Raw genomic sequence first — 10963 nt, 5'->3', positions numbered from 1 at the left:
TGAAGAATCTGCTATGTGATGTGGAGTCCTCCCACTGATATCGGAAGAAAATCCATGTCCAACTCATGTCACATTCCAAAAGAAATTGTTTGTGATGGTACCTTAGCTTCAGGGACCCAGTGGAAGTTTTGAGGGTGCTACAGGTTGACTGCAGTCAGGACCAGAGGAAGATGTATGATAACTGCCTGCCCCTTTAAAGGCACAGTTCAAAATGTGTAAAGACATTCACAGTCCAAACATGCCATTAAGCTGGAAAGAGTGCAAAGAAGATTTCGAACCATAGAACCATACAATACAGCACAATACAGGCCCTTCGGCCCACCAAGTTGTGTCGCCCTTCAAACCACACCTTCAAACCCCTTCCTCCCACATATCCCTCTAACTTAAATTCCTCCATATGCTTATCTAATAATCTCTTGAACTTGTCCAATGTATCAGCCTCCACCACCACCCCAGGCAGCGCATTCCATGCACCAACCACTTTCTGGGTGAAAAACCTCCCTCTGACATCTCCCTTGAACTTCCCACCCAATACCTTATAGCCATGTCCTCTTGTTTTGTGCATTGGCGCCCTGCGAAAGAGGCGCTGGCTGACCACTCTATTTATTCCTCTCAATATCTTGTATACCTCTATCATGTCTCACCTCATCCTCCTTCTCTCCAATGAGAACAGCCCTAGCTCCTTTAGTCTCTCCTCATAATCCATACTCTCTTATCCAGGCAGCATCCTGGCAAATCTCCTCTGCACCCTTTCCAACGCCTCCACATCCTTCCTATAATGAGGTGACCAGAACTGGACACAGTCCTCCAAGTGTGGCCTAACCAGAGTTTTGTAAAGCTGCATCATCACTTCACGGCTCTTAAACTTGATCCCCCGACTTATGAAAGCCAGCATCCCATAAGCTTTCTTAACTACCCTATCCACCTGTGAAGCAACTTTCAGTGATTTGTGGATATGAACCCCCAGATCCCTCTGCTCCTCTACACTGCCCAGAATCCTGCCATTTACCTTGTACTCTGCCTTGGAGTTTGTCCTTCCAAAGTGTACTACCTCACACTTCTCTGGATTGAACTCCATCTGCCGCTTCTCAGCCCAGCTCTGCATCCTATCGATGTCCCTCTGCAAGCTTTGACAGCCCTCCACACTATCCGCAACACCACCAATCTTTGTGTCATCTGCAAACTTGCTAACCCACCCTTCCACCCCCTCATCTAAGTCGTTAATAAATCTCACAAAAAGTAGAGGTCCCAGAACCAATCGCTGCAGGACACCACTAGTCACAGCCCTCCGATCTGAATGCACTCCCTCCACCACAACCCTCTGCTTTCTACAGGCAAGCCAATTTTGAATCCACACGGCCAAGCTTCCCTGGATCCCTTGGCCTCTGACCTTCTGAAGAAGCCTACCATGCAGAACCTTGTCAAACGCCTTACTAAAATCCATGTAGACCACATCTACTGCACTACCCTCATCAATCTTCCTGGTCACCTCCTCAAAGAACCCTATCAGGCTAGTGAGGCAAGATCTTCCCTTCACAAATCCATGCTAGCTGTCCCTAATCAGTCCATGTTTCTCCAAATGCTCATAGATCCTATCTCTTAGAATCCTTTCCAACAGCTTACCCACCACAGACATAAGGCTCACTGGTCTGTAATTCTCTGGACTATCCCTACTACCTTTTTTGAATAAGGGGACAACATTTGCCACCCTCCAATCCTCCGGTACCATCCCCGTTGGAAACGAGGTCTCAAAGATCCTAACCAACGGTTCAGCAATCTCCTCCCTCGCCTCACGAAGCAGCCTGGGGAATATTCCGTCAGGCTCCGGGGACTTATCTGTCCTAATATTTTCCAAGAACTCCAACACATCCTCTCTCTTAATATCTACATACTCTAGAACATTACCCTCACCTACACTGTTGTCAGCATCATCAAGACCCCTCTCCTTGGTGAATACTGAAGAGAAGTATTCATTGAGAACCTCACCCACTTCCGCCGCTTCCAGGCACATCCTCCCACCTTTGTCTTTAATCGGACCTACCTTTACCCTAGCCATCCTTCTGCTCTTAGCGTACAAGAAAAAAGCCTTGGGATTCTCCCTAACCCTACTCGCCAAAGCCTTTTCATGTCCCCTTCTCGCTCTCCTCAGCCCTTTCTTAAGTTCTTCCTTGCTACTCTATATTCCGCACAAGGACTGTCGGAATCTTGCTGCTTACACCTTATGTATGCTGCCTTCTTCTTCCTAACTAGCTGTTCCACCTCTCTCGTCACCCACGGTTCCTTCACCCTACCATTCCTTCTCTGCCACACTGGGACAAATTTATCCCTAACATCCTGCAAAAGATCCCTGAACATTGACCACATCTCCATAGTACATTTCCCTTCAAAAATGTCACCCCAATTTACACTCCCAAGTTCTCGCCTTATAGCCTCATAATTCGCCTTTCCCCAATTAAATATCTTCCCATCCTCTTTGCTCCTATCCCTATCCATGACAATTCTAAAGGTTATGGAGCAATGGTCACTGTCCCCCAAATGCTCACGCACTGATAGATCTGTCACCTGACCCGGTTCATTACCTAAAACTAGATCTAATATAGCATTCCCTCTAGTCGGCCTGTCAACATACTGTGTCAGGAATCCGTCCTGGACACACTTAACAAACTGCGCCCCGTCTAAACCTTTGGCACTAAGTAGGTGCCCATCAATATTTGGATAGTTGAAGTCTCCCATTATAATAACCCTGTTATTTTTGCATCTTTCCAAAAATTGCCTCCGAATCTGCTCCTCAGTATCCCTACTACTACCGGGTGGCCTATAGAATACTCCCAGGAGGGTAACTGCCCCTTTCTTGTTTCTAACTTCCACCCATATTGACTCTAGAGGGGATCCTTCTACATTATCTACCCTTTCTGCAGCTGTAACAGTGTCCCTGACCAGTATCACCCCCCCTCCTCCTCTTCTCCCCCCCTCCCTATCCCTTTTAAAACACTGAAAACCAGGAACATTTAATATCCATTCCTGCCCCAATGTCAGACATGTCTCTGTAATAGCCACAGTATCACAGTCCCATGTACTTATCTAACTTCTCAGTTCGTATCCCTTATTCCTGATGCTTGTCGCATTTAGGTAAATGCACTTTAGCCCATCCACCTTACTACTTTTGTAGCCTGTACACTGCTTCCCCTCCCTCAAAGCCTCTCTACCTGTCAGATCTGACTTTTCCCCATCCCCTTCTTCCTCTGACCTACTCCTCTGATTCCCTTCCCCCTCGCAATCTAGTTTAAACCCTCCTGAACCACCCTAGCAACCTGGCTGCAAGGATATTGGCCCCCCTCAGGTTCGAGTGTAACCCGTCCTCTCTGTACAGGTCCCACCTTCCCCAGAAGAGATCCCAATGATCGAAAAATCTAAAATCCTCCCTCCTGCACCAACTTCTCAGTCACGCATTTATCTGCCGACTCCTATTCCTACCTTCACCATCGCGTGGCTCTGGCAGCAATCCCGAGATTGCTATGCTCGAGGTCCTGTCCCTCAGCCTTCTGCCTGGCTCGCTAAACTCACTTTTCAGGACCTCATCCCTCTTCTCACCTATGTCGTTGGTACCAACATGACCCACGACTTCTGGCTGTTCTCCCTCCTGCTCTAGAATCCTGTGGACCCGATCAGTGACATCCCGGACCCTGACACCTGGGAGGCAACAAACCATCTGGGATTCCTGCTCACTGCCACAGAACCTCCTATCTGTTTCCCTGACTATCGAGTCCCCTATCACTACTGCCTTCCTCTTCTCCTCCCTTCCCTTCTGAGCAACAGGACCGGTCCCAGTGCCACAGACCTGGCTGCTGCTGCTAGGCCCCGGCAGGTCATTTCCCTCAACAGCCTCCAAAGCGGAGAACCTGTTATTGAGGGGAACAGCCTCCGGGGTCCTCTGCTCTATCTGCCTGTTTGTTTTCTTTTTCCTTTTCCCTCCCCTGACAGTCACCCTTCTATCTACTTCCTGGACCCCAGAATTACCTGCTCTAAGGGGGGTGACCGTCCCCTTATGTACAGTATCTGCAAAACTCTCCCCCTCCCTGATGCTGCGCAGTATTTGAAGCTGTAACTCCAGCTCATTGATTTTGAGCCGAAGTTCCTCCAGCCTCAAGCACTTACTGCAGATCTGGCCATCTTGGACCGTAGCAAGGACCCAGGACTCAAGGGCCTGAGTTATAGGGAGATGTTGGGCAGGCTAGGACTTTATTCCTTGGAGTGTAGGAGACTGAGGGGAGGTCTTACAGAGGTGTATAAAATCATGGAGGGCATAGATAGGGTGAATGCACTCAATCTTTTCCTAGAGATCATAGGTTTAAGGTGAGAGGGGAGAGATTTAAAAGTGACCTGAGGGACAACTTCTTCACACAGAGGGTGATCGGTATATGGAACGAGCTGCCAGAGGAAGTGGTTGAGGGAGGTACAATAATGACATTTTGAAGATATTTAGATAAGTATATGGATAGGAAAGGTTTAGAGGGATATGGGCCAAATGAGGGCAAATGGGACTAGCTAAGTAGATACCTTGGTCGACATGGATGAGTTGGGCTGAAGGTCCTGTTTCCATGATGTATTACTCTATGACTCTAAGTACTTCCAGCAGGAAATTGCTGTAAGCAGGCACAAAATCAGATCACTCAGAGGCTAGTTAACTCAGTTGTAGATTTGCAACTGTTTGTAAATTTCTGGATCTCGGCCAGGTTATCAAGATCAGTAAAGCTCTCAGGAAACATTAGATATTCCTTATTATTTTGATTGTGAAGTACACCTTCACCAACAGAAGATGTCCATAACCTGGATACTTGGAAGATGTGTAACATTAACGGCAACACTGAGTGAAGGATTAGGGCAACTCTTTATTTTTAACTGAAGATGGATGATGACCATAAGGAGAAAATTCTCTTGCGTAATATTTATAGAATGCATTTGTAGGCTAAGAGTTTAAATTACAATCAAGTACCTGACGTTGATAAATATTAATGTAAAATGTTTGTTTAGTAGTCAGGAATGCCCCACACTAATATAGTGTGTTTGATCTTTTGCTGCATTCTGTTCACCTATTTTTCCTGAATGATTGCTAATCACATCTGATCTTTCAGCACTCTTTAGGTAGGGAGCTTGGGAGTTTCTTGCTGGTGTGCTATGACCCACTACATCATATGACGCCAGACTATCCCCTTTGATGGATTTGGTTACTTGAGACCTTGCAATTGATTGATAGTGAATGGATAACATTCAGCCACATTGATAGAGCAAGTTATGACCTACCGATTGCAACAAACTGTTTGAATACTTTAACATGATACTCTTTCAAGGACGTCTCACTACATATTACCCTAGGAAAAAGTCAGTCTTAAGACAGTGGTGTGTGATACTGATATTCTACATTGGCTCCAGTGACCATTCTGTAATATCATGTCATGGGCTAATAATGCAATATAATATCATGCATTAATGCACTGTGGCTGTGTAATAGGGAGAGCTGGGCTGCTTCAGAACTGGCAGTTTTCCCTCACAACTTACCCTGTAAATCTGAATCCTACTGGGGTGTTTGTTAAATTAGTCTTTTTCCCAATACTGTTTGACTTATGCACTTTGAGATCTTGTTCTACCTCTCTCCTTGATGATCGTTCAAACACAACACAGCATATGTTCTGTGTGGGGATCTGAGCCACTAATCCCACATCCAGTCCACTGGCTAAGATCCTGACTTCTGTCTCCAGAACACTGCCCACCAAGCTCTTGTTGGTGCTTGTCCATTCTTGTCTCCAAGAGACCAGAGAGGGATACTGTTAAATTAATAAGAGCAGGAGAGGTCATCCAACCCTTAAAGCCTGCTGCACCTTTGCAGTATTATTCCCATATCCCCTCATTCCCTTAATACTCATTTATCAGTATCAGGTTCAATGAACTCAGCAACTAAACTTCCACAACCGTCCAGGGTTGAGAATTCCAAAGATTCTCCACACTTCTGAGTGAAGATGTCTCTCCTCACCTCAGTCCTAAACACCTTACACCTTATTTTCAAACTGTTGCCCCAGTCCTAGACTCTTCAGGCAGAGCAAACATCCTCCCTGCATCTCATCTGTTACACCTTGTAATTTTGTATGTTTTGATGAGATCTCTCATACTTGAGACAATTATGGTCATCCTTGACTTAAAACAGAGCAGCTGGAACCTCAGAGCAAAGCAATTTCTCTCTCATCCTTTGCTTCATGCATAAAAGGATAACATTTATATATCTCCATCAGGTCACCCCTCATTCTCCTATGTTCCAAGGAATAAAGTCCTGGCCTGCCCAACCTCTCCCTATAACTCAGGCCCTCGAGTCCTGGCAGTATCCTTGTAAATCTTCTCTGCACTCTTTCTAGTTTAATGACATCTTTCTTATAACAGGGTGACCAGAACTGTACACAATACTCCAAGTGTGGTCTCACCAACGTGTTGTACAATTGCAACATAATGTGTGAAAAAGTTGCCCCTCAGGTCCCCTTTAAATCTTTCCCCTCTCAACTTAAACCTATACCCTCTAGTTTTAGACACCCCTACCCTGGGAAAAAGACTGTGACCATCCACCTTACCTCTGCCCCTTCTGATTTTAAAAACCTCCATGAGATCCTCAGCCTCCTTCACTCCAGGGAAAACAGTTCCAGCCTATCCAGTCTCTCCCTATAACTCAACAGTCCCAGCATCATCTGTTACTGGATGTCCAAGTGTACTAGAGTACACTAACCAATGACCTGCATGCTACCTTGTCTGGAGTCCGTCTCCCACAAACTTGCTGATTCTAATCCAAGAACCAAACATTGAAACAGGGCACCTAAGCAAGGTCCTAGAGAGATACAGCATGGAAACAGGCCCTTCGGCCCACTGAGCCCGTCAACCCCCATTTACGCCAATCCCACATTAATTCAATTTTTTAATTCTCCCCACTTTCTCATCAATAACCCCCAGATTCTACCACCTACCCACATGCTAGGAGTAACTTACAATGGCTAATTAACCTACTAACCCACATGTCTTTGGGACATTGGAGGAAACAAGAGCACCTGGAGCCAACCCACGCAGTCACAGGAAGAATGTGTAAACTCCACCCAGAGATTAGAGGAGGTCAGGGAGGTATCAAAGGAAAGATGGGGGAGGGCAATGGGAGGTGATGGAGAGTCATGAAGATACTGAGGGAGGGATGGGGTACTGGGGCCTGTGGCTGGAGAATCTAGAGTCATAGAGTGATACAGCACAGAAACAGGCACTTCAGCCCATAGAGTCCAAGCAGACCATCAGACATCCATTAGTCCCATTTTTTATTCTCCCTGTATTCTCATCAAATTCCCCCATATTCTACCACGCACCTGCATAATGGACAATTAACCTGCCAACCTGCAGATCTTTGGGATGTGGGAGGAAACTGGAGCACCCAGAGGAAACCCATGTGGACACAGGGAGAAGGTGCAAACTCCACACAGCGTCAGAAGTCGGGCTTGAACCTAGGTCTCTGGCACTGTGAGGCAGCAGCTCTACTGGCTGCGCCACTGTGCTGCCCCAATGTCAGAATGTCCAATGCCATGGCAGTTTCTCCCACCTTTAATAGCTCCAGAAGACACACAATGCTTTAATCCAGCACCAACAGGTTTCCCAAGGCTTGGAATCCCAGGAAACCAGAGTCAAACTGAAGTGCAGCTAAAATCTTAGGCATTAAAACTCCCTAAATACTGAAACCATCACCCACTTCTTGGGAGCCCCTTCCTGCTTCCATTATGGCTGGATGAAAAACACGATGACGCTGGAGGAACCAGCAGGCCAGGCAACATCTGTGGAGAAAAGTAGGCGGTCAATGTTTCAGGTCAGGATCCTTCTTCAGGACTGAAGATAGGAAAAGGTGAAGCCCAATATATAGGAGGAAATAGCAGAGCAGTGATAGGTGGACAAAAGAGGGGAGACGGGGTGGGCACAAGGTGGTGATAGGTAGATGCAGGTAAGAGTTAGTGATAGGCAGGTGCGGGGGAGGAGGGGAGACCAGATCCACTGGGGGATGGGTCAAAGGTAGTTTGGGTCCCTGATTTACATCCCTCCATTACGGCTGGGATTAGGCAAATTGGAGTTGGGTTTGGGAGTATTTACACTGTTTTCCCCACCACTTAAGGTAGTTAGAATGTCTCCCACAGTTGACACTGTGTGGTTTCATGCTGGGTTACGATAAATCTGTAACCTACCTGCATGGGTGTTAACCCTGGTCCTCCAATGGTCTTGGATGCCCCCAGTCGTCCTCAGCTTTCATATTCTGACAATGCTTTATATTTAGATGATGCTGACAGTGGTTTAGTTTATTGGCAGGTTCCCAATCTACCAGGAGCAGGTAGTGTTGTCCTTCCATTCCCTCAGGCTATTTTGCATTGGGTCAATGTTGGTTTAATAGTGAGTAAAATAGTGGTAGGTGAGGGCTGGGGGATGTTGGTGGATAACCGAGTTATTATGTCCATTCTTCTGGCTGCAGCCACAGACTCTCTCTTGTCCCAGAAAAGAACCGACCTGTGCAGCACCTTTCATAGTCCCGGGATATCCAACAGAGCTTTAATTTCAAATTAAGTACTTTTTGACCTGCGATGGAACAAAAATGCACATTTTGTGCAGAACAGATTTCCACAACATGGCGGTTTTTATTTTCAGTAATGTTGATGTGCAGAGCAGTAAAAAGGCCATTCAGCCTATGTCTCTGCTCTTGGTTTCATGATCCACACACCCCTTCTCCCATCTTATTTTAGTTCATCCCATCACTTTGTGCAAGGTAACACAGACACTTGATAATCACTTAATGTTCCATAGAACACAAAGCAGCACAACACAGGAATAAGACCTTTGGCCCACCAGGTCTGTGCTAGCCATGATGCTGATTTAACCTGCACATCTGCCTGCACATGATCCATATCCCTCCATTTGTTGGCTGTCCATGTGTCTATCTAAGTGCCTCTTAAACATTGCTGTTGTATCTGCTTCCACCACCTCCCTTGGCAGTATGTTTAAGGAACCCACCACTCTCAAAAACTTGCCATGTAAATCTCCTTTAAACATTCCCCCTCTCACCTTAAAGTATTTGACATTTCCATCCAGACTAAACAAAACCACAACAGAAGATTATCAATTACTCCAACTGTACGGGAGCTCTTAACCTCATGGTTTATTTAATTCTGGGCTCAAAGGTTCTTGTTCCAAGTGGTGAACAGTCTGATGGTTTCAGCTTTCATATGGAAATTCAATATGACTTCTATCTGAAAAAAAGAGCAAAAGATGATGGGTATTTGCAGGGTTCCAGCGATGTGCTATGAGCATTTGTCAACCTTGGGGGTCGATGGTGTGCAGACACTGTGGGCCAAAGGGCCTGTCCCTGTTCCTGTGTTCTATGTTCTATGATGTTATACAGCTGTTCTGGTGCAAGAATACTCGTCATTTCATTGCATTCAACTTAACTGCCTAGAATGTAGTCAAGCAAGGCACTTTCTACCATTTCGCTGCTACCATTGGGCAGGAGGTACAAAAGTCTGAAGTCCAGAAGGGGACATGAGAAGGCCTTGGCGGGCAGGATTAAGGAAAACCCCAAGGTGTTCTACAAGTATTTGAAGAGTAAGAAGATGAAATGTGAAAGGATAGGGCCTATCAAGTGCAGCAGTGGGAAAGTGTGTACGGATCCAGAAGAAATAGCGGAGGTACTTAATGAATACTTTACGTCAGTATTCACTACGGAAGAGGATCTAGGGGATTGTAGTGGGGACATGCAGCAGCCTGAAAAGCTTGAGCATGTAGATATTAGAAAAGAGGTGGTGCTGAAACTTTTGGAAAGCATCAAGTTAGATAAGTCACCGGGACCGGATGGGATGTACCCCAGGTTGCTGTGGGAGATGAGGGAAGAGATTGCAGAGCCTCTGATGATGACCTTTGCATCGTCGATGGAGACAGGAGAGGTTCCGGAAGATTGGAGGTTTGCGGATGTTGTTCCCTCATTCAAGAAAGGGAGTAGGGATAGCCCAGGAAATCATAGACCAGTGAGTCTTACCTCAGTGGTTGGTAAGTTGATGGAGAAGATCCTGAGAGGCAGGATTTATGAACATTTGGAGAGGAATTATGAACATTTGGAGAGGAATTAGGAATAGTCAGCATGGCTTTGTCAAGGGTAGGTCCTGCCTTACGAGCCTGATTGAATTTTTTGAGGATGTGACTAAGCACATCGATGAAGGGAGAGTAGTAGATGTAGTGTATATGGATTTCAGCAAGGCGTTTGATAAGGTACCCCATGCAAGGCTTATGGAGAAGGGGACATTGCAGTGTGGATCCAGAACTGGCTGGCCCACAGAAGTCAAAGGGTGGTTGTTGAAGGGTTGTATTCTGAGTGGAGGTCGGTGACCAGTGGTGTACCTCAGAGATCTGTACTGGGACCCTTACTCTTTGTGATTTTTATAAACGACCTGGATGAGGAAGTGGAGGGGTGGGTTAGTAAATTTGCGGATGACACGAAGGTTGGTGGTGTTGTGGATAGTTTGGAGGGCTGTCAGAGGTTACAGAGGGACATACATAGGGTGCAGAGTTAGGCTGAGAAGTGGCAGATGCAGTTCAACCCAGATATGTGTGAAGTGGTTCATTTTGGTAGGTCAAATACGTTGGCGGAATATAGTATTAATGGTAGGACTCTTGGCAGTGTGGAGGATCAGAGGGATCTTGGGGTCCGAGTCCATAGGATGCTCAAAGTGGCTGCACAGGTTGACTCTGTGGTTAAGAAGGCATATGGTGTATTGTCCTTCATCAATCGGGGAATTGAATTTAGGAGCCGTGAGGTATTGTTGAAGCTATATAGGTCCCTAGTCAGACCCCACTTGGTGCTCAGTTCTGGTCGCCTCACTACAGGAAAGATGTGGAAGCCCTAGAGAGGGTACAGAGGAGA

The sequence above is a fragment of the Pristis pectinata genome, chromosome 1 (assembly GCF_009764475.1).
Source record: "Pristis pectinata isolate sPriPec2 chromosome 1, sPriPec2.1.pri, whole genome shotgun sequence".
Classification (NCBI taxonomy): domain Eukaryota; kingdom Metazoa; phylum Chordata; class Chondrichthyes; order Rhinopristiformes; family Pristidae; genus Pristis; species Pristis pectinata.
The sequence above is the reverse complement of the archived record's forward strand: the minus strand, read 5'-3'. Positions refer to the sequence as shown.